The sequence below is a fragment of the Dendropsophus ebraccatus genome, chromosome 10 (assembly GCF_027789765.1).
Source record: "Dendropsophus ebraccatus isolate aDenEbr1 chromosome 10, aDenEbr1.pat, whole genome shotgun sequence".
Taxonomy (NCBI): domain Eukaryota; kingdom Metazoa; phylum Chordata; class Amphibia; order Anura; family Hylidae; genus Dendropsophus; species Dendropsophus ebraccatus.
In genome coordinates, this window is record NC_091463.1 from 10,099,397 (window position 1) to 10,125,676 (window position 26,280).

At 47.1% G+C, this 26,280-nt stretch overlaps 1 long non-coding RNA gene across 1 annotated transcript in view; it reads left to right on the forward strand.

Moving 5' to 3' along the window:
* Positions 1-1,052: 1,052 nt before the first annotated feature.
* Positions 1,053-26,280, forward strand: part of LOC138802515 (uncharacterized) — a 32,702-nt gene continuing 7,474 nt past the window's right edge. The window contains exon 1 of the long non-coding RNA XR_011364773.1: positions 1,053-1,135. This is a non-coding gene — a long non-coding RNA (uncharacterized lncRNA). The remainder of the gene's footprint in view (positions 1,136-26,280) is intronic.

Below are 26,280 nucleotides of genomic sequence, written 5' to 3' on the forward strand. Positions count from 1 at the left end.
CACAGACCCCCATACACATCCTCACCTGGCCCAGCACAGACCCCCATACACATCCTCACCTGGCCCAGCACAGACCCCCATACACATCCTCACCTGGCCCTGCACAGACCCCCATACACAGCCTCACCTGGCCCAGCACAGACCCCCATACACAACCTCACCTGGACCGGCACAGATCCCCATACACATCCTCACCTGGCCAGGCACAGACCCCCATACACATCCTCACCTGGCCAGGCACAGACCTCCATACACATACTCACCTGGCCAGGCATAGACCCCCATACACATCCTCACCTGGCCAGGCACAGACCCCCATACACATACCTGGCCAGGCACAGACCCCCATACACATACTCACCTGGCCAGGCACAGACCCCCATACACATACTCACCTGGCCAGGCACAGACCCCCATACACATACTCACCTGGCCCTGCACAGACCCCCATACACATACTCACCTGGCCAGGCACAGACCCCCATACACATCCTTCTCAGCTCAAATCTATCATAATATAATGGAGACAAATGTGTCAGAGAATCTCAGTACTTACATGTGATGTCATAATCTGCCGGCTGGAATAGGAGAACAAAGGGTTAAGCAGAGAAGGGGAGAAAATTCTAGAAAGATCTCAGCTTTAGGGTGTGTTCACACCACAGAATTCAGGTGGATAACCCGTCGCTCGCCACTACGCGCATCTCCGTCCATTGCCATAGACTGTATTCCGTGTTTTCCGCCCGGATTCCGTAGTGTGAAGGTACCCTTAGGCTATGTTCAGAAGTTGTAAAAGAGCGGCCATTCTGGAGTACCATTACACATAGTTGCCAACAGTCCCAGTTTTGCTGGGATTGTCCCAGATTTGACAGGGCAGTCCCAGCAAATTAATGTTCCGGGTATGTCCCGGCAAGCCCCGCCCCTGTGATGTCACAGCCCACCCCGTAAGGGCCCCCAATGCATTATGCAAATAAGTAATAAGTAAAGTAAAGCTGTCAGTATTGGCTGGAGTCTGCATATTCTGCCTCCAGCCACTAGAGGCCGCTCTCTCCTCCCAGCTACAGGGCCGGGCAGGGACACCACTCCTGCCCCAGAAGAGCCTGAAGGATGAAGATGGCCGTGTGCTGCAGGGAGCCAGGTAATGGTGAGGAGCCCACATGAGGGGAAAAGCTATATACATTGGTGTGAGAGGCCAGGAGAATCAGAGCTGTGACTGGTATATACTGTATACACAGCTCTGATTACCAACCTCTCACACCAATGTATATAGCTATATACCTCCTGCAGCATCATCCCCTCATGTGGGCTCCTCAGTATACCAGCAGCCTCACACCTCACTGTATTATACTGGTGTATACTGAGGAGCCACATGGGGGATTATATACCAGTATATACCAGTCACACCTCACTGTATTATACTGGTGTATACTGAGGAGCCACATGGGGGATTATATACCAGTATATACCAGTCACACCACACTGTATTATACTGGTGTATACTGAGGGGCCACATGGGGGATTATATACCAGTATATACCAGTCACACCTCACTGTATTATACTGGTGGTATACTGAGGAGCCACATGGGGGATTATATACCAGTATATACCAGTCACACCACACTGTATTATACTGGTGTATACTGAGGGGATTATATACCAGTATATACCAGTCACACCTCACTGTATTATACTGGTGTATACTGAGGGGATTATATACCAGTATATACCAGTCACACCTCACTGTATTATACTGGTGGTATACTGAGGGGCCACATGGGGGATTATATACCAGTCAGACCTCACTGTATTATACTGGTGGTATACTGAGGAGCCACATGGGGGATTATATACCAGTATATACCAGTCACACCTCACTGTATTATACTGGTGTATACTGAGGGGCCACATGGGGGATTATATACCAGTATATACCAGTCACACCTCACTGTATTATACTGGTGTATACTGAGGGGATTATATACCAGTATATACCAGTCACACCACACTGTATTATACTGGTGTATACTGAGGAGCCACATGGGGGATTATATACCAGTCACACCTCACTGTATTATACTGGTGGTATACTGAGGAGCCACATGGGGGATTATATACCAGTATATACCAGTCACACCTCACTGTATTATACTGGTGTATACTGAGGGGCCACATGGGGGATTATATACCAGTATATACCAGTCACACCTCACTGTATTATACTGGTGGTATACTGAGGGGATTATATACCAGTATATACCAGTCACACCTCACTGTATTATACTGGTGTATACTGAGGAGCCACATGGGGGATTATATACCAGTCACACCTCACTGTATTATACTGGTGGTATACTGAGGGGATTATATACCAGTATATACCAGTCACACCACACTGTATTATACTGGTGTATACTAAGGAGCCACATGGGGGATTATATACCAGTATATACCAGTCACACCACACTGTATTATACTGGTGTATACTGAGGGGCCACATGGGGGATTATATACCAGTCACACCTCACTGTATTATACTGGTGTATACTGAGGAGCCACATGGGGGATTATATACCAGTATATACCAGTCACACCACACTGTATTAAACTGGTGTATACTAAGGAGCCACATGGGGGATTATATACTAGTATATACCAGTCACACCATACTGTATTATACTGGTGGTATACTGAGAAGTCCACATGAGGGGGATTATATACCAGTATATACCAGTCACACCTCACTGTATTATACTGGTGTATACTGAGGGGCCCACATGAGGGGGATTATATACCAGTCACACCTCACTGTATTATACTGGTGTATACTGAGGAGCCACATGAGGGGATTATATACCAGTATATACCAGTCATACCTCACTGTATTATACTGGTGTATACTGAGGGGATTATATACCAGTCAGACCTCACTGTATTATACTGGTGGTATAATGAGGGGCCCACATGAGGGGGATTATACTAAAGGAGATAAAGCTCCAGTCTGCCCCAGTCACCCCCAGTCTGCTCCCATTGCCCCCAGCCACCCCCCAGTCTGTTTCCATCTCCCCCAGCCACCACCAGTCTCTCCCAGTCACCCCATTTTGCTCCAGTCACCCCCAGTCTGCCCCAACTACCCCCAGTCTGTTTCAGTGACCCCCAGTCTGCTCCAGTCAGTTTTAAAGGTTTCATGGGGCCCCACACAGTTGTTTGCTATGGGGCGCCATGACTCCTAGCTACACCCCTGCCCCCATGCCCCTGTACTACTACTACTACACCCCTCATCTATTCCTTTACTACTACTACACCCCTCATCCTTTTGTATTTTTCTGACTGTAAAGTTCTAATAGGAAAATTCTGGGGGAAAAACACCAAAACACTGGTGACAAGCCACACTGCGTAAACCACACCCATGATAGGCCACACCCACAATAAGCCACAGCCCTTGTCGCCATGCTGTGTCAGGCTGAATTTTTGGCTGGTTCATTATATGCTACCTCTGTTTTAATGGTTCCCCGTGTTCTCAAATTCCAGGGCCTCTTAAGAAGACTGTCCTCACTGCCTGACGTCACACTACGTCTGCGGAGGAGCGGGACTGGTTGCCGGGGGCCCGCTGATCGCGCCCCCGTCAACCAGCCAGCTGTTTTATTTTATTTTTTTGGTCTAGCCGTGGCCGGGGCCTCACCACCCCCGGTCAAGGGGCATCAAGTGTACCCTTGATGGTGAGTGGTGACTGACAGCTGGCCTAGCCAGTTAGCTGTCAGCACCGGGGTTCGTGTCCACTAAATATCCCATCCCCTGGGCTCACTTTAATTTTTGGGTGGGCTCACTTGCTTCCTCACTCACTTTTAATGGTTCTCTGTGTGCTCACTGCCATGCTAGGTCTGGTATAATTTTGGGGAGGCTAACTGGCTACCGCTTCTACCTTGTTCGCTCTGTTCTCACCGCCATGCTGTGTCAGGCTGAATTTTTGGTTGTTTCATGATAAGCTACCTCTGTTTTAATGGTTCCCTGTGTTCTCACTGCCATGCTGTGTCAGGCTGAGTTTTTGGGTGGTCCATATGTCTACCTCTGTTTTAATCAGGCTGTTGCACAGAATTAGGTGTAATGGTGACATTAGTCAGCCTCAGAGGCATGCATACATGCTGCCCCTGCTGTTTCCTGTCCATTTCCGTTGTGTTTCAATCAATTTCTGAGGTTGACAGGTTTTCACACGACCTTCCCTCTACCGAACTTGGGTCCCCTGCAAAAATGCTTGAGTCTCCCATTGACTTCAATGGGGTTCGTTACTCGAAATGAGCACTCGAGTATCGGGAGATATTCGTTTCGAGTAACGAGCACCCAAGCATTTTAGTACTCGCTCATCACTAATTACTACAAATCTCCAGTTCTGTGAATAAAGAAAGGAGAAGCTAAAGTTGTAGCCGATAGTGTGTCAACTTCAATAGTGCCTCATATAGTACTCAGCCCTCCTTTATAGTGACTCATATAGTACTCAGCCCCCCTTTATAGTGCCCCATATAGTACTCAATCCCCCTCTATAGTGCCCTATATAGTACTCAGCCCTACCCCAATAGTGCCCAATATAGTACTCAGCCCTCCTCAATAGTGCCCCATATAGTACTCAGCCCCCCTTTATAGTGCCCCATATAGTACTCACTCCCCCTTTATAGTGACCCATATAGTACTCAATTCCCATTTACAGTGCCCCATATAGTACTCAATCCCCCTCTATAGTGCCCTATATAGTACTCAGCCCTACCCCAATAGTGCCCAATATAGTACTCAGCCCCCCTTTATAGTGCCCCATATAGTACTCAATACCCCTTTATAGTGCCCCATATAGCACTTAATCCCCCTTTATAGTGCCCCAAATAGTACTCAGCCCTACCCCAATAGTACCCCATAAAGTACTCAGCCCTCCTCAATAGTGCTCCCTATAGTACTCAGCCCTCCTTTATAGTTCCCCATGTAGTACTCAGCCCCCCCTCTAAAGTGCCCCATATAATACTCAGACCCCCTCTATAGTGCTCTATATAGTACCGTGCCCACCTTGATAGTGCTCCATCTAGTACTCAGCCCCCCTTAATAGTGACTCATATAGTACTTAGCCCTCCCCCATAAGTGCCCCATATAGTACTCAGCCCTCTATAGGGTCCTATATAGTACTAAGCCCCCTCTATAGTGCCCCATATAGTAGTCAGCCCCCCTTAACAGGCCTAGTATATAGTGAGGTGGCAGGCCTGATATATATTGGGTGTAATGTGCCTGGTATCTAGTGAGAGTGTGACAGGCTGGTATATAGTGAGTGTGACAGGCTGGTATATAGTGAGTGTGACAGGCCTGGTATATAGTGAGTGTGACAGGCTGGTATATAGTGAGTGTGACAGGCTGGTATATAGTGAGTGTGACAGGCTGGTATATAGTGAGTGTGACAGGCCTGGTATATAGTGAGTGTGGACAAGGCCTTACCTCAGGACGCAGGGGGTCTTCTTCCTTCTCAATCCACAATGTGATCACCTGAAACTATAGCAGGACATGTGCGGTGAGTGCGGGGTCTTCTCTATAGTACAATGCATTCCCCACCATTCTATATAGACTAGAACCCCCCAATCTGTCACTTACAGCGCTGCTGCTCTCCATGGCCGCCATGTGCTTTCTGCCTCAGCAAAATCCTGCAAATAAAGGAGAGGAAACCATTTTATTCCAGTGGTTAGTAGTAATATTCTCCTAAGGGTCTCAGATATGGCGGATTATATATCAGGATGGGGAGAGGAAACATACATAGGCCGTGTTCACACACAGCATTTCCATCAGGCTTTTATCTACCACAACCAGGAGAGGGAAATCCTCTGTGTGAACACGGCCGTATATACAGGAGGTAGAAGATGGCAGATAAGGAGGGAGAGCAGGAGATGGGGAGACGGATACTTACTGCTCCACTCCAAGCACAAGACTGAGGAAAGTTCTAGGTTGCTGGGGTTACCACTGTGTGTCAGTCAGTGATGTCATAGTCTGTGATGTCATACACTACAGCCAATACCATACACTATGGGGGTTGTTTATCACACTGGCTCAGTTGCCCCTAGCAACCAGATGCTCCTTTCATTTTCCATAGAAACTGTGAATTTATAAAGTATATGACACTACAGAGGATATGTGTGCAGACTATCGCACCTTATATATCACCATGCTGCCCCATATAGAGTATATGACACTACAGAGGATGTGTGTGCAGACTATTGCACCTTATATACCACTACAATGCCCCTGTATGCAGTATATGACACTACAGGATTTGTGTGCAGACTATCGCACCTTATATACCACCATACTGCCCCTGTATACAGTATATGACACTACAGAGGATGTGTGTGCAGACTATGGCACCTTGTATACCACCATGCTGCCCATTATTACAGTATATGACAGTACAGAGGATGTGTGTGCAGACTATCGCACCTTATATACCACCATGCTGCCCCATATAGAGTATATGACACTACAGAGGATGTGTTTGCTGACTATCGCACCGCTTATATCCCACCATGTTGCCCGTGTATACAATATATGACACTACAGAGGATGTGTGTGCACACTTTTGCACCTTACATACCAGCATGCTGCCCATGTATACAGTATATGACACTACAGAGGATGTGTTTGCAGATTATCCCACCTTAAATACCAGCATGCTGCCCATGTATACAGTATATGACACTACAGAGGATGTGTGTGCAGACTATTGCACCTTATATACCATTACAATGCCCCTGTATGCAGTATATGACACTACAGAGGATTTGTGTGCAGACTATCACACCTTGTATATCACCATGCTGCCCATTATTACAGTATATGACAGTACGGAGGATGTGTGTGCAGACTATCGCACCTTATATACCACCATGTTGCCCGTGTATACAGTATATGACACTACAGATGATGTGTGTGCAGACTGTTGCACCTTATACACCACCATTCTGCCCTTGTATACAGTATATGACACTACAGAGGATGTGTGTGCAGACTATTGCACCTTATATACCACTATGCTGCCCCTGTATACAGTAAATGACACTACAGAAGATGTGTGTGCAGACTATCGCACCTTATATACCACTATGCTGCCCCTATATACAGTATATGACACTACAGAGGATGTGTGTGCAGACTATTGCACCTTATATACCACTATGCTGCCCCTGTATACAGTAAATGACACTACAGAAGATGTGTGTGCAGACTATCGCAGCTTATATACCACTATGCTGCCCCTGTATACAGTATATGACACTAGAGAGGATGTGTGTGCATACTATCGCACCTTATATACCACCATACTGCCCCAGTATACAGTATATGACACTACAGAAGATGTGTGTGCAGACTATTACACCTTATATACAACTATGCTGCCCGTGTACAGTAGCGGTCTTTGGCACCAAGCACCCCAAGCAATCGCTTGGGGCCCCCAACATCCAGGGGGCCCCCACGCCCCGCTCTTCTCTTGTGTTCAAGACCGCTAGACAGGGCCGCTGCCCCACTCGCTGCTGTGATCTGAACTGTAACTATTAGCACTCGTAATGAGCGCTCACAGTTACATGCAGCAGCAGCAGTGACAGGGCGTGAGCCATTGGCTCCCTTCCTGTCACTCACTCTTGTGGCCGCAGGAAGTGTTTTCCCTGCGGTCACTAGTGGCCACTCTGTCCTTGTGGTGCTGGAGCTCCAGTGACATCATTGGAGCATCAGCGCTAGGACAAGGGGAGCACTTGTGATCGCAGGTAAAACCCTTGTGGCCACAAGAGTGAAGAGAAGAGGAGACGCCCTGACCCAGGTGAGTATAAGTTTTTATTTTATTGTGTTATATACTATATGGGAGGGGGAGCACACAAGGAACTGTGTAACTGGGGGAGCGCACAGCGGGGGTCTATATATATGGGGGGAGCACACAGTGGGGCTATATAACGGGGAAGACACAGGGGGGCTATATATAACTGGGGGAGCACACAGGGGGGCTATAGACTACTGGGGCTTCACAGAGGGGTCTATATACTACTTGGGCCAGCACACAGGGGGTCTATATACTACTTGGGGCAGCAGAATGGAGTCTATATACAACTGGGGGAGCACACAGGAAGTCTATATCCAAGTGAGGGAGCACACGGGGGCTATATACTACTGGGGGAGCACACAGGTGGTCTATATACTACTGGGGTAGCACACAGGGGGTCTATATACTACTGGGGTAGCACACAGGTGTCTATATACTACTGGTGGGGCACACAGGGGGTCTATATACTACTGGGGGAACACACAGGGGTCTATATACTACTGGTGGGGCACACAGGGGGTCTATATACTACTGGGAGAACACACAGGGGTCTATATACTACTGGTGGGGCACACAGGGGGTCTATATACTACTGGGGGAACACACAGGAGTCTATATACTACTGGTGGGGCACACAGGGGGTCTATATACTGCTGAGGCAGCACAAAGGGGGTCTATATATAACTGGGGGGTACACGGGTCTATATACTACTGGGGCAGCACACAGGGGGTCTATATACTACTGGAGGAGCACACAGAGGTCTATATACTACTGTCGGGGCACACAGGGGGGTCTATAAACTACTGGGGGAACACACAGAGGGTCTATATACTGCTGATGGGGCACACAGGGGGTCTATATACTACTCAGGGCAGCACACAGGGGGTCTATATATAACGGGGAGCACACAGGGGGTCTATATATAACTGGGGGAGCACACAGGGGGTCTATATATAACTGGGGGCAGCACACAAGGGGTATATATACTGCTGGAGGAGCACACAGTGGTCTATATACTACTGGGGAAGCACACAGGGATCTATATAATACTGGTGGAGCACACAGGGGGTCTATATACTACTGGGGGAACCACACAGGGGGTTTATATACTACTGGAGGAGCACACAGGGATCTATATCCAAGTGGGGGAGCAAACAGGAGGTCTATATCCAAGTGGGGGAGCACAGAGGGAGGCTATATACCACTGAGGGAGCACACAGGGGACCTATATACAAGTGGAGAGCACACAGGGGGTCTATATACTAGTGGGGGAGCACACAGGGGGTATATGCAACTGAGGCCAGCACACGGGATATATACAACTGGGGGCAGCACACAGGGGGTTTATATACAACTGGGACAGCACACAGGGGATCTATATACTTTTGGGGGAGCACACGGGGGGGCTATATATAACTAGGGGAACACACAGGCGTCTATACACTACTGGGGGAAGCACACAAGGGGTATATACTACTGGCGGCTGCGCACAAGGGGTATATACTACTGGGGGCAGCACACAGCGGTCTATTGTTATGGAGAGCGTGTTGAGGGGGGGGGGGGGCCAGACATAACTTCGCTTGGGGCCCCAGAAATGCCAAGACCGCCCCTGCCGTGTATACAGTATATGACACTGCAGAAGATATGGGTCCGAGACACCCCCCTCCATCCTCTTGTCCTGACTGCTGAGGTGATACAATCAGCAGGATGCTGGAGCCGAGCAGAAGGAAAGGAGGTGGGCAGGAAGTTTTTAGGGCAGCTATTTAAGGTGGCTCCAGCAGCACGCATTGTAGCTGCTCACTGCTTGAAGTAACCGGGAGGGATAACATTTCTTACAGCCAGGTTCTCTTTTAGATGGTGCCATGTGCCTTTCCTGTGAGAGGGTATATACAGTGCTCAATCAACAGCTATGGAGAGGCTATATACGATGCTAGAAAGGTGGAACATACAGAGCTGGGGGTGTGAAAGAGGGATGTCTGTGTAGAGAAAGGGTATATAGTGCTTAGGGAGGGGGCATATATACAGTGTTTGGGGGTGCAGCTAATGTGCAGGGGGAGGGGGTGGTGTCATTCAGTTACAGCAGGATGGCTGGGTGACAGAAGATGACAGCAAGCCCATATATTAAACCTGCTGTCACCAGGGCCGGCCTTAGAGGTGTGACAGCTGTGCAGGACGCTGTGTCCTCCCAATAGGACAGAGCACCACCTGCCTCTGATCCAGCTCTAATCAGTGCAGGAATTATTTTCAATGCAACTGTTCCTGCCAACACACAGAGGAAACAGGATCAGAAGAGGCTGCAGGAGGAAGCCCTGCCCATAAGCTGCAGGAATAAGCCCCGCCCATAGGCTGCAGGAGGAAGCTCTGCCCATAGGCTGCAGGAGGAAGCCACGCCCACAGGCTGGAGGAGGAAGCTCTGCCCACAGGCTACAGGAGGAAGCCCTGCCCACAGGTTGCAGGACTAAGCTTCCCCCACAGGCTGCAGTAGGAAGCCCTGCCCACAGGAATGAAGAGGAAAGCCCCGCCCACAAGAGAGGAGGGCTTAATGAAGGTGTGCGTGTCTCTGTAAGTTTGTGTAAGCAGTATATACAGTGTGTGTCTGTGTAAGCAGTATATACAGTGTGTGTCTGTGTAAGCAATATATACAACGTGTGGTTCTCTCAACAGGATATACAGTGTGTGTCTGTATAAGTAGTATATATGTGGTGTCCTGCCACGGGTTTTGCTTGTCTTTACACCCCTCGCAAAAGTCTGTACTTCAAAGTAGTATTGGTAATGAAGTAGTACCTAAGTTTTACCACTAGATATCGCTAGTATGTATATCGTATGTCAAAGTATTGCACAGCTGTAGGTGACCAAAGGGTTATTGTTTCTGTGATTTGTGCACCAATGAGAGCTCTTTCTCTTATCTACCTATCTCTATCCTTCTCTTTCCCTTGCACTTTCTTCTCACCCACTCACAGCACATGTTACATATGCTCTAGGAAGTTGTCACATGGGGAGAAGAAATGTAGCGACACCTTTAGTGAGTCTTACTCTGGTTTCTGTAGAGGAAGGACGCAAGCCAGAATGGTCCCTACAGCAGTCAAGTTGGGCCCTGGCTTATGCCAGGTCCCATATTAGAGGACAGGTCGAGTGTAGTCTGAGGTGTGGTAGTGGACAGATGCACATGGGAAACAAGGACACTCTTTTCTTGAAAGAAGTACTTCCACGCACTATGCATTGCTAAACACTCTTAGAGAGGGCAAGTCAGGGATCATCCCAGCCCATGCCGTGAGCAAGTCTAAAGGTGCAGGACAGTATCCTGAAGAAATAGGAACTGATTTGGAGAGAGCAAAGTTGCTAGAAACCTACATACTATATCTCGTACTCTATCTCGGGTGTAACCAGAAAATTCTGACCACTCTGCTCATCCCAGGTAACAAGGTCTGGGGCTTGTGTCATCCTCTAGGACGGGTCACCCGACACTGGGGGGCAATAGGTGGTGCAAAGACCAAAGAATCAAAACATGGGCACAAGTATTCTCTCTACTCTCAAGTATTCTACTTATTCTACTTCTAAAGTTCCGGAAGAGCACAGTACTATATTGGGACTCTCTCGACATCCTCCTCTCTACTCCTCTGAACCTCTTCTACCTCTTAGCACGCAACTCAGTCAACAAGGCTGTACTTCTTTTCAAGCTCTCAGCACAGATCCTGTCTTTAAAGTCTAAAGTATTTTATCAAGTCAGAAGTCTATTGTATATAATTTTATTAAGCCTTCCTGCAGTAAAGAAGAAGTTATTTATTTTACCTGGACTCAGTGATTATTCTCTAAGCACCTACACAGCCATTGTATCTTCCTTGGGTCATCTCCTCTTTCTGTGAATGGCGGTACCAATAGTCCAGGTGGGTCACAACTCCACTCCAGACCACCGTGATATGCACCCAAAGGACCCCCAAACAGCTTGAAAGGTTACTAACCACAGGGTAAAGGGTATAGCCAGCCTCACTAAAATAAAAGGTGTGCCTCCATACCTGTGTGCCCAACCTGCACTGGCGTCACAACATCACAACACCTTGCTGAGCTATTCCCCGACCAACCACTACTGTAATAGAGTCACACTTCACCATTTAGCAAGTGACTGGTTGTCCACCACACTGGTGGTGCACCACATATACAGTGTGTGTCTGTGTAGGTAATATATACAGCGTGTGTCTGTGTAATCTCCCTCTTCCTACTGGGTATACCTCTAGCTATACAGCCCAGCCTACCCCTAAATCCTTCTCTTCAGAAGTCTTTGCCAAACAGAACTGCCAATATGATACTCAGATAAAGGATTATTCCTCCTCAAGTGCATTATTTTACATCTGGAAACTTTGAACTTCAATTTCCATTGTTTAGGGTCCCAGAACCCATGTACCTACCAAACCTTCTCCTATGTCACTGTCCTTACCTACCAAACCTTCTCCTATGTCACTGTCCTTACCTACCAAACTTTCTCCTATGTCACTATCCTTACCTACCAAACCTTCTCCTATGTCACTGTCCTTACCTACCAAACTTTCTCCTTTGTCACTGTCCTTACCTACCAAACCTTCTGCAATGTCACTATCCTTACCTACCAAGCCGTCTCCTATGTCACTATCTACGTCTATATCTTCTTTTTTTTTTTACAAGAGTTTCCATCATTTATACTACTACAGATGTTAAGCTAACTGGCCTGTAGTTACTGGGCTCTTCTCTACTCCCCTTCTTGTGGATTGGTATAACATTGGCCGTTCTCCAATCATCAGGAACATCTCCTGTTAGCAGGGATTGGTTATACAGATCTATCAGGGGACAACAATCACAGATCCGAGTTCTTTAAGAACGCTGAGATGGACACCATTTGGACCCATCACCTTATTCAACTTTAAACGGGCAAGTTCCTCTGCAACTTTAGCCTCTGAGAACACTGGAGCTGAACCCATACAACTGGAGGCAATGCTGTGTCCAACCATCCTGTGATTGTGAAGACCTCCTTTTAAAAACCCTAAGCTAGAAGTAGCTGATATACACACACACACACACACACACTAAATATCCCATCCCCTGGGCTCACTTTAATTTTTGGGTGGGCTCACTTGCTTCCTCACTCACTTTTAATGGTTCTCTGTGTGCTCACTGCCATGCTAGGTCTGGTATAATTTTGGGGAGGCTAACTGGCTACCGCTTCTACCTTGTTCGCTCTGTTCTCACCGCCATGCTGTGTCAGGCTGAATTTTTGGTTGTTTCATGATAAGCTACCTCTGTTTTAATGGTTCCCTGTGTTCTCACTGCCATGCTGTGTCAGGCTGAGTTTTTGGGTGGTCCATATGTCTACCTCTGTTTTAATCAGGCTGTTGCACAGAATTAGGCATAATGGTGACATTAGTCAGCCTCAGAGGCATGCATACATGCTGCCCCTGCTGTTTCCTGTCCATTTCCGTTGTGTTTCAATCAATTTCTGAGGTTGACAGGTTTTCACACGACCTTCCCTCTACCGAACTTGGGTCCCCTGCAAAAATGCTTGAGTCTCCCATTGACTTCAATGGGGTTCGTTACTCGAAATGAGCACTCGAGTATCGGGAGATATTCGTTTCGAGTAACGAGCACCCAAGCATTTTAGTACTTGCTCATCACTAATTACTACAAATCTCCAGTTCTGTGAATAAAGAAAGGAGAAGCTAAAGTTGTAGCCGATAGTGTGTCAACTTCAATAGTGCCTCATATAGTACTCAGCCCTCCTTTATAGTGACTCATATAGTACTCAGCCCCCCTTTATAGTGCCCCATATAGTACTCAATCCCCCTCTATAGTGCCCTATATAGTACTCAGCCCTACCCCAATAGTGCCCAATATAGTACTCAGCCCTCCTCAATAGTGCCCCATATAGTACTCAGCCCCCCTTTATAGTGCCCCATATAGTACTCACTCCCCCTTTATAGTGACCCATATAGTACTCAATTCCCATTTACAGTGCCCCATATAGTACTCAATCCCCCTCTATAGTGCCCTATATAGTACTCAGCCCTACCCCAATAGTGCCCAATATAGTACTCAGCCCCCCTTTATAGTGCCCCATATAGTACTCAATACCCCTTTATAGTGCCCCATATAGCACTTAATCCCCCTTTATAGTGCCCCAAATAGTACTCAGCCCTACCCCAATAGTACCCCATAAAGTACTCAGCCCTCCTCAATAGTGCTCCCTATAGTACTCAGCCCTCCTTTATAGTTCCCCATGTAGTACTCAGCCCCCCCTCTAAAGTGCCCCATATAATACTCAGACCCCCTCTATAGTGCTCTATATAGTACCATGCCCACCTTGATAGTGCTCCATCTAGTACTCAGCCCCCCTTAATAGTGACTCATATAGTACTTAGCCCTCCCCCATAAGTGCCCCTTATAGTACTCAGCCCTCTATAGGGTCCTATATAGTACTAAGCCCCCTCTATAGTGCCCCATATAGTAGTCAGCCCCCCTTAACAGGCCTAGTATATAGTGAGGTGGCAGGCCTGATATATATTGGGTGTAATGTGCCTGGTATCTAGTGAGAGTGTGACAGGCTGGTATATAGTGAGTGTGACAGGCTGGTATATAGTGAGTGTGACAGGCCTGGTATATAGTGAGTGTGACAGGCTGGTATATAGTGAGTGTGACAGGCTGGTATATAGTGAGTGTGACAGGCCTGGTATATAGTGAGTGTGGACAAGGCCTTACCTCAGGACGCAGGGGGTCTTCTTCCTTCTCAATCCACAATGTGATCACCTGAAACTATAGCAGGACATGTGCGGTGAGTGCGGGGTCTTCTCTATAGTACAATGCATTCCCCACCATTCTATATAGACTAGAACCCCCCAATCTGTCACTTACAGCGCTGCTGCTCTCCATGGCCGCCATGTGCTTTCTGCCTCAGCAAAATCCTGCAAATAAAGGAGAGGAAACCATTTTATTCCAGTGGTTAGTAGTAATATTCTCCTAAGGGTCTCAGATATGGCGGATTATACATCATGATGGAGAGAGGAAACATACATAGGCCGTGTTCACACACAGCATTTCCATCAGGCTTTTATCTACCACAACCAGGAGAGGGAAATCCTCTGTGTGAACACGGCCGTATATACAGGAGGTGGAAGATGGCAGATAAGGAGGGAGAGCAGGAGATGGGGAGATGGATACTTACTGCTCCACTCCAAGCACAAGACTGAGGAAAGTTCTAGGTTGCTGGGGTTACCACTGTGTGTCAGTCAGTGATGTCATAGTCTGTGATGTCATACACTACAGCCAATACCATACACTATGGGGGTTGTTTATCACACTGGCTCAGTTGCCCCTAGCAACCAGATGCTCCTTTCATTTTCCATAGAAACTGTGAATTTATAAAGTATATGACACTTCAGAGGATATGTGTGCAGACTATCGCACCTTATATATCACCATGCTGCCCCATATAGAGTATATGACACTACAGAGGATGTGTGTGCAGACTATTGCACCTTATATACCACTACAATGCCCCTGTATGCAGTATATGACACTACAGGATTTGTGTGCAGACTATCGCACCTTATATACCACCATACTGCCCCTGTATACAGTATATGACACTACAGAGGATGTGTGTGCAGACTATGGCACCTTGTATACCACCATGCTGCCCATTATTACAGTATATGACAGTACAGAGGATGTGTGTGCAGACTATCGCACCTTATATACCACCATGCTGCCCCATATAGAGTATATGACACTACAGAGGATGTGTTTGCTGACTATCGCACCGCTTATATCCCACCATGTTGCCCGTGTATACAATATATGACACTACAGAGGATGTGTGTGCACACTTTTGCACCTTACATACCAGCATGCTGCCCATGTATACAGTATATGACACTACAGAGGATGTGTTTGCAGATTATCCCACCTTAAATACCAGCATGCTGCCCATGTATACAGTATATGACACTACAGAGGATGTGTGTGCAGACTATTGCACCTTATATACCATTACAATGCCCCTGTATGCAGTATATGACACTACAGAGGATTTGTGTGCAGACTATCACACCTTGTATATCACCATGCTGCCCATTATTACAGTATATGACAGTACGGAGGATGTGTGTGCAGACTATCGCACCTTATATACCACCATGTTGCCCGTGTATACAGTATATAACACTACAGATGATGTGTGTGCAGACTGTTGCACCTTATACACCACCATTCTGCCCTTGTATACAGTATATGACACTACAGAGGATGTGTGTGCAGACTATTGCACCTTATATACCACTATGCTGCCCCTGTATACAGTAAATGACACTACAGAAGATGTGTGTGCAGACTATCGCACCTTATATACCACTATGCTGCCCCTATATACAGTATATGACACTACAGAGGATGTGTGTGCAGACTATTGCACCTTATATACCACTATGCTGCCCCTGTATACAGTAAATGACACTACAGAAGATGTGTGTGCAGACTATCGCACCTTATATACCACTATGCTGCCCCTGTATACAGTATATGACACTAGAGAGGATGTGTGTGCATACTATCGCACCTTATATACCACCATACTGCCCCTGTATACAGTATATGACACTACAGAAGATGTGTGTGCAGACTATTACACCTTATATACAACTATGCTGCCCGTGTACAGTAGCGGTCTTTGGCACCAAGCACCCCAAGCAATCGCTTGGGGCCCCCAACATCCAGGGGGCCCCCACGCCCCGCTCTTCTCTTGTGTTCAAGACCGCTAGACAGGGCCGCTGCCCCACTCGCTGCTGTGATCTGAACTGTAACTATTAGCACTCGTAATGAGCGCTCACAGTTACATGCAGCAGCAGCAGTGACAGGGCGTGAGCCATTGGCTCCCTTCCTGTCACTCACTCTTGTGGCCGCAGGAAGTGTTTTCCCTGCGGTCACTAGTGGCCACTCTGTCCTTGTGGTGCTGGAGCTCCAGTGACATCATTGGAGCATCAGCGCTAGGACAAGGGGAGCACTTGTGACCGCAGGGAAAACCCTTGTGGCCACAAGAGTGAAGAGAAGAGGAGACGCCCTGACCCAGGTGAGTATAAGTTTTTATTTTATTGTGTTATATACTATATGGGAGGGGGAGCACACAAGGAACTGTGTAACTGGGGGAGCGCACAGCGGGGGTCTATATATATGGGGGGAGCACACAGTGGGGCTATATAACGGGGAAGACACAGGGGGGCTATATATAACTGGGGGAGCACACAGGGGGGCTATAGACTACTGGGGCTTCACAGAGGGGTCTATATACTACTTGGGCCAGCACACAGGGGGTCTATATACTACTTGGGGCAGCAGAATGGAGTCTATATACAACTGGGGGAGCACACAGGAAGTCTATATCCAAGTGAGGGAGCACACAGGGGGGCTATATACTACTGGGGGAGCACACAGGTGGTCTATATACTACTGGGGTAGCACACAGGGGGTCTATATACTACTGGGGTAGCACACAGGTGTCTATATACTACTGGTGGGGCACACAGGGGGTCTATATACTACTGGGGGAACACACAGGGGTCTATATACTACTGGTGGGGCACACAGGGGGTATATATACTACTGGGAGAACACACAGGGGTCTATATACTACTGGTGGGGCACACAGGGGGTCTATATACTACTGGGGGAACACACAGGAGTCTATATACTACTGGTGGGGCACACAGGGGGTCTATATACTGCTGAGGCAGCACAAAGGGGGTCTATATATAACTGGGGGGTACACGGGTCTATATACTACTGGGGCAGCACACAGAGGGTCTATATACTACTGGAGGAGCACACAGAGGTCTATATACTACTGTCGGGGCACACAGGGGGGTCTATATACTACTGGGGGAACACACAGAGGGTCTATATACTACTGGTGGGGCACACAGGGGGTCTATATACTACTCAGGGCAGCACACAGGGGGTCTATATATAACGGGGAGCACACAGGGGGTCTATATATAACTGGGGGAGCACACAGGGGGTCTATATATAACTGGGGGCAGCACACAAGGGGTATATATACTGCTGGAGGAGCACACAGTGGTCTATATACTACTGGGGAAGCACACAGGGATCTATATAATACTGGTGGAGCACACAGGGGGTCTATATACTACTGGGGGAACCACACAGGGGGTTTATATACTACTGGAGGAGCACACAGGGATCTATATCCAAGTGGGGGAGCAAACAGGAGGTCTATATCCAAGTGGGGGAGCACAGAGGGAGGCTATATACCACTGAGGGAGCACACAGGGGAGCTATATACAAGTGGAGAGCACACAGGGGGTCTATATACTAGTGGGGGAGCACACAGGGGGTATATGCAACTGAGGCCAGCACACGGGGTATATACAACTGGGGGCAGCACACAGGGGGTTTATATACAACTGGGACAGCACACAGGGGATCTATATACTTTTGGGGGAGCACACGGGGGGGCTATATATAACTAGGGGAACACACAGGCGTCTATACACTACTGGGGGAAGCACACAAGGGGTATATACTACTGGCGGCTGCGCACAAGGGGTATATACTACTGGGGGCAGCACACAGCGGTCTATTGTTATGGAGAGCGTGTTGAGGGGGAGGGGGGGGCAGACATAACTTCGCTTGGGGCCCCAGAAATGCCAAGACCGCCCCTGCCGTGTATACAGTATATGACACTGCAGAAGATATGGGTCCGAGACACCCCCCTCCATCCTCTTGTCCTGACTGCTGAGGTGATACAATCAGCAGGATGCTGGAGCCGAGCAGAAGGAAAGGAGGTGGGCAGGAAGTTTTTAGGGCAGCTATTTAAGGTGGCTCCAGCAGCACGCATTGTAGCTGCTCACTGCTTGAAGTAACCGGGAGGGATAACATTTCTTACAGCCAGGTTCTCTTTTAGATGGTGCCATGTGCCTTTCCTGTGAGAGGGTATATACAGTGCTCAATCAACAGCTATGGAGAGGCTATATACGATGCTAGAAAGGTGGAACATACAGAGCTGGGGGTATGAAAGAGGGATGTCTGTGTAGAGAAAGGGTATATAGTGCTTAGGGAGGGGGCATATATACAGTGTTTGGGGGTGCAGCTAATGTGCAGGGGGAGGGGGTGGTGTCATTCAGTTACAGCAGGATGGCTGGGTGACAGAAGATGACAGCAAGCCCATATATTAAACCTGCTGTCACCAGGGCCGGCCTTAGAGGTGTGACAGCTGTGCAGGACGCTGTGTCCTCCCAATAGGACAGAGCGCCACCTGCCTCTGATCCAGCTCTAATCAGTGCAGGAATTATTTTCAATGCAACTGTTCCTGCCAACACACAGAGGAAACAGGATCAGAAGAGGCTGCAGGAGGAAGCCCTGCCCATAAGCTGCAGGAATAAGCCCCGCCCATAGGCTGCAGGAGGAAGCTCTGCCCATAGGCTGCAGGAGGAAGCCACGCCCACAGGCTGGAGGAGGAAGCTCTGCCCACAGGCTACAGGAGGAAGCCCTGCCCACAGGTTGCAGGACTAAGCTTCCCCCACAGGCTGCAGTAGGAAGCCCTGCCCACAGGATGAAGAGGAAAGCCCCGCCCACAAGAGAGGAGGGCTTAATGAAGGTGTGTGTGTCTCTGTAAGTTTGTGTAAGCAGTATATACAGTGTGTGTCTGTGTAAGCAGTATATACAGTGTGTGTCTGTGTAAGCAGTATATACAGTGTGTGTCTGTGTAAGCAGTATATACAACGTGTGGTTCTCTCAACAGGATATACAGTGTGTGTCTGTATAAGTAGTATATATGTGGTGTCCCGCCACGGGTTTTGCTTGTCTTTACACCCCTCGCAAAAGTCTGTACTTCAAAGTAGTATTGGTAATGAAGTAGTACCTAAGTTTTACCACTAGATATCGCTAGTATGTATATCGTATGTCAAAGTATTGCACAGCTGTAGGTGACCAAAGGGTTATTGTTTCTGTGATTTGTGCACCAATGAGAGCTCTTTCTCTTATCTACCTATCTCTATCCTTCTCTTTCCCTTGCACTTTCTTCTCACCCACTCACAGCACATGTCACATATGCTCTAGGAAGTTGTCACATGGGGAGAAGAAATGTAGCGACACCTTTAGTGAGTCTTACTCTGGTTTCTGTAGAGGAAGGACGCAAGCCAGAATGGTCCCTACAGCAGTCAAGTTGGGCCCTGGCTTATGCCAGGTCCCATATTAGAGGACAGGTCGAGTGTAGTCTGAGGTGTGGTAGTGGACAGATGCACATGGGAAACAAGGACACTCTTTTCTTGAAAGAAGTACTTCCACGTACTATGCATTGCTAAACACTCTTAGAGAGGGCAAGTCAGGGATCATCCCAGCCCATGCCGTGAGCAAGTCTAAAGGTGCAGGACAGTATCCTGAAGAAATAGGAACTGATTTGGAGAGAGCAAAGTTGCTAGAAACCTACATACTATATCTCGTACTCTATCTCGGGTGTAACCAGAAAATTCTGACCACTCTGCTAATCCCAGGTAACAAGGTCTGGGGCTTGTGTCATCCTCTAGGACGGGTCACCCGACACTGGGGGGCAATAGGTGGTGCAAAGACCAAAGAATCAAAACATGGGCACAAGTATTCTCTCTACTCTCAAGTATTCTACTTATTCTACTTCTAAAGTTCCGGAAGAGCACAGTACTATATTGGGACTCTCTCGACATCCTCCTCTCTACTCCTCTGAACCTCTTCTACCTCTTAGCACGCAACTCAGTCAACAAGGCTGTACTTCTTTTCAAGCTCTCAGCACAGATCCTGTCTTTAAAGTCTAAAGTATTTTATCAAGTCAGAAGTCTATTGTATATAATTTTATTAAGCCTTCCTGCAGTAAAGAAGAAGTTATTTATTTTACCTGGACTCAGTGATTATTCTCTAAGCACCTACACAGCCATTGTATCTTCCTTGGGTCATCTCCTCTTTCTGTGAATGGCGGTACCAATAGTCCAGGTGGGTCACAACTCCACTCCAGACCACCGTGATATGCACCCAAAGGACCCCCAAACAGCTTGAAAGGTTACTAACCACAGGGTAAAGGGTATAGCCAGCCTCACTAAAATAAAAGGTGTGCCTCCATACCTGTGTGCCCAACCGGCACTGGCGTCACAACATCACAACACCTTGCTGAGCTATTCCCCGACCAACCACTACTGTAATAGAGTCACACTTCACCATTTAGCAAGTGACTGGTTGTCCACCACACTGGTGGTGCACCACATATACAGTGTGTGTCTGTGTAGACAATATATACAGCGTGTGTCTGTGTAATCTCCCTCTTCCTACTGGGTATACCTCTAGCTATACAGCCCAGCCTACCCCTAAATCCTTCTCTTCTGAAGTCTTTGCCAAACAGAACTGCCAATATGATACTCAGATAAAGGATTATTCCTCCTCAAGTGCATTATTTTACATCTGGAAACTTTGAACTTCAATTTCCATTGTTTAGGGTCCCAGAACCCATGTACCTACCAAACCTTCTCCTATGTCACTGTCCTTACCTACCAAACCTTCTCCTATGTCACTATCCTTACCTACCAAACCTTCTCCTATGTCACTGTCCTTACCTACCAAACCTTCTCCTATGTCACTATCCTTACCTACCAAACTTTCTCCTATGTCACTATCCTTACCTACCAAACCTTCTCCTATGTCACTATCCTTACCTACCAAACCTTCTCCTATATCACTATCCTTACCTACCAAACCTTCTCCAATGTCACTATCCTTACCTACCAAACCTTCTCCTATATCACTATCCTTACCTACCAAACCTTCTCTTATGTCACTATCCTTACCTACCAAACCTTCTCCTATGTCACTATCCTTACCTACCAAACCTTCTCCTATGTCACTATCCTTACCTACCAAACCTTCTCCTATGTCACTATCCTTACCTACCAAACCTTCTCCTATATCACTATCCTTACCTACCAATGCTTCTCCTATGTCACTATCCTTACCTACCAACCCTTCTCCTATGTCACTATGCTTACCTATCAAACCTTCTGCAATGTCACTATCCTTACCTACCAAACCTTCTCCTCTGTCACTATCCTTACCTACCAAGCCTTCTCCTATGTCACTATCTACTTCTATATCTTCTTTTTTTTTTACAAGAGTTTCCATCATTTATACTACTACAGATGTTAACCCCTTAAGGTCAAAGCCAATTTTCGTTTTTGCGCTTTTGCTTTTTCCATTTTATGTTTAAAAGTCCATAGCGCTTGCATTTTTTCACCTAGAGACGTATATGAGTGCTTATTTTTTGCGAAACCAATTGTACTTTGCAATTACAGGCATAATTTTTCCATAAAATATGTTGTGAAACCGGAAAAAAATCATTTGCGCTGTCAAATTGAAAAAAAAAAACGAATTTGTTTTGATTTCGGGGAGTTTTGCATTTACGCCGTTCGCCCTATGGTAAAACTGACTTGTTATGCATGTTCCTCAAGTCGTTACGATTACAACGATATATAACATGTATAACTTATATTGTATCGGATGGCCTGTAAAAAATTCAAACCATTGTTAACAAATATATGTCACTTAAAATCGCTCCATTCCCAGGCTTATAGCGCTTTTATCCTTTGGTCTATGGGGCTATGTGAGGTGTCAGTTTTTGCGCCATGATGTGTTCTTTCTACCGGTACCTTGATTGCGCATATACGACTTTTTGATCGCTTTTTATTACATTTTTTCTGGATTTGATGCGACCAAAAATGCGCAATTTTGCACTTTGGGATTTTTTTGCGCTTACGCCGTTCACCGTGCGAGATCAGGAATGTGATTAATTAATCGGGCGATTACGTGTGCGGTGATACTAAATATGTTTATTAATTTATTTATTAATTTATATTTATAAAATGGGAAAAGGGGGGTGATTTGGACTTTTATTAGGGGAGGGGATTTTTTATTAATAAAAACACTTTTTTACTTTTTTTTTTACATACACTAGAAGCCCCCCTGGGGGACTTGTATATACACAGCACTGATCTCTCATAGAGATCAATGCTGTGTATATACACAGCAAAGATCCATTAGATCGGTCATAGATTGCTATGGCCTGCTGCAGGCCACAGCAATCTATTGCCGAGACGGGATCAGCGTCATTCCGATGCTGAGGCCCGGCACGGGCAGAAGAACGGATCTCCCCCCCCGCGATCGCATCGCGGGGGGGAGATCCGTGCCACTAGACACCAGGGATGCACGGAGGAAAGCACTTCAATGCAGCTGTCAGGTTTGACAGCTGCATTGAAGGGCTTAATTAGCCGGCGCGGCAACGGGACCCGCGCCGGCTAATAGAGGCACTGCCCGGCTGCAGATTGCAGCCGGGATCGGTGCCGTTCAGAGCGGGGTCCCGGCGGGACCCCGCTCTGAACACCCCCTGCGGCACCATGACGTATCAGATACGTCATGGGTCGCTAAGGGGTTAAGCTAACTGGCCTGTAGTTACTGGGCTCTTCTCTACTCCCCTTCTTGTGGATTGGTATAACATTGGCCGTTCTCCAATCATCAGGAACATCTCCTGTTAGCAGGGATTGGTTATACAGATCTATCAGGGGACAACAATCACAGATCCGAGTTCTTTAAGAACGCTGAGATGGACACCATTTGGACCCATCACCTTATTCAACTTTAAACGGGCAAGTTCCTCTGCAACTTTAGCCTCTGAGAACACTGGAGCTGAACCCATACAACTGGAGGCAATGCTGTGTCCAACCATCCTGTGATTGTGAAGACCTCCTTTTGAAAACCCTGAACAGAAGTAGCTGTTCAAATAGTCAGCGACCGCCTTATCTCCGTCAATAAACATATTCTCCCCATTAGTTATTTTAGTAATGCTGCAGCCGTTCTTCGTCTTCCTGTCACTTTTATATCTAAAGAAGGTTTTATTCCCCTCAGTAACAGATTTTGCCATTTCTTCCTCTTTTGAGGATTTAGCAGCATTTATGATCTACTTTGCCTCCTTCTGTATAATTTTATACGTCTCTCTGTCAGCTTCATTCCCAGTCTCTTTATACTTCCTATAGGCTGACTTTTTCTCCTTTACAATAGCCATAACATCTCCAGTAAACCATAGTGGTTTCTTGAAGGATGTGAAGGATTCACTTGACCCCAGGAACAAAGCTTGTGTCTTTACTGTGCCAGTCATGATCATTTTCACTTAAACTGTCCACAGCGTCTTCAGCGGTTGGGAAACACCCACACCTAGGCAATGTAGGAGAGGCCTCCCTAGGTGGGAACGCATCCTCTTCATTGCTGTCGTTGCCGCTCCTGATCTCTGTTTCATCCGGGCAGCAATATTCCACTTTTGGAATTCTGATTCTGCAGCCAACTTTATTAATGCCTCCTTGGTTTAAAGATGGCAACCCCCTGTGGTTAAACTTCCTAAACCATTGAGCATTTCTTCTATTACAGGAGAACCCCTAAGCGAGTCCTTCCAGTTTCGTACAGAAACAGTGGCCCTTCAAGTTAGCGCTTTGTATAGGGAAGAGATTACTTTCTATGTGCTACCTACCTATTCAGCCATTCTTCTGGGCTTCCCATGGCTACAAGGCCATACTCCCACGTTGGGTTGCACTTCGGGCGATGTAATTTGTTGGGGTCCAGCCTACTCTACATCGTGTATTAAGGTACCTGGCCCTATTGTGTCCTCACCGGTCTCTTCCGAGCTTTTCGTCTTCTCTGAAAAGCAAGCTGAGACCCTTCTGCTTCATCAACCCTTTGATTGCCCTGTTAATCTTCTGCCAGGTACCAGCCCTCCTTGGAGTAGGGTATATCAGGGTCGGCCTATATTATAAAGAACTTACAGAAAGGTTTCATCCGAAAGTCCACGTCTCCCGCAGGTGCTGGCTTCTTTTTCGTTCAGAAGAAGGACGGATTTTTGAGACTATACACTCCTAATATAGGAGAATAGGTATCCTGTGCCCCTAATCACAAAACTCTTTGATCGCCACCAAGGAGCCCCAATTTTTTTCAAGCTTGATTTGTGGGGTGCCTATAACCTGATTAGTATTCATGAGGATGACAAATGGAAGACGGCCTTCATTACTTGGGATAGGCGATGAGTATTTGGTATACTGTCTGGGCTTTTTAATCTCCTGGCAGTCTTCCAAGACTTCGTAAATGAGATTTTGCATGACCTACTGTACTCCTGTGTGGTCGTATATCTGGATTATATTCTCACCTACTCCTCTGATCTGAACTCTCATATCAATCATGTCCGTTTAGTCTTAAAAAGGTCCTAGGGAAAATGGCCTCTATGCCAAGCTGGAGGATTGTCTGTTACATCAGTCAAGTCTTCCTTTCCTTAGGGATATTGTCTCCAACAAGGGTGTTCAAATGGATCCAGCCAAGCTTTCAACTGTTCTGCAATGGCCACATCCCATCGGTCTCTGGGCTATTAAGGATTTGCCAATTACTACTGTCAGTTTGTTTCTCACTCCACACTGGTGGCACTTATTGTAGCACTCGCCCGGAAGAGTGGTAACCCTAATGGACTCCTGAGGCTGAAGAAACCTACACTATCATATGAGCACCTACTGCCCCTACACTATCATATGAGCACCTACTGCCCCTACACTATCATATGAGCACCCACTGCCCCTATGCTATTACATGAGCACCTACTGCCCCAACACTATCATATGAGCACCTACTGCCCCTATGCTATCATATGAGCACCTACTGCCCCTATGCTATCATATGAGCACCTACTGCCCCTATACTATCATATGAGCACCTACTGCCCCTACACTATCATATGAGCACCTACTGCCCCTACACTATCATATGAGCACCTACTGCCCCTATACTATCATATGAGCACCTACTGCCCCTATGCTATCATATGAGCACCTACTGCCCCTATACTATCATATGAGCACCTACTGCCCCTAAACTATCATATGAGCACCTACTGCCCCTACACTATCATATGAGCACCTACTGCCCCTACACTATCATATGAGCACCTACTGCCCCTATACTATCATATGAGCACCTACTGCCCCTATACTATCATATGAGCACCTACTGCCCCTACACTATCATATGAGCACCTACTGCCCCTACACTATCATATGAGCACCTACTGCCCCAACACTATCATATGAGCACCTACTGCCCCTATACTATCATATGAGCACCTACTGCCCCTATGCTATCATATGAGCACCTACTGCCCCTATACTATCATATGAGCACCTACTGCCCCTACACTATCATATGAGCACCTACTGCCCCTACACTATCATATGAACACCTACTGCCCCTATGCTATCATATGAGCACCTACTGCCCCTACACTATCATATGAACACTTACTGCCCCTACACTATCATATGAGCACCCACTGCCCCTATGCTATTACATGAGCACCTACTGCCCCTTCACTATCATATGAG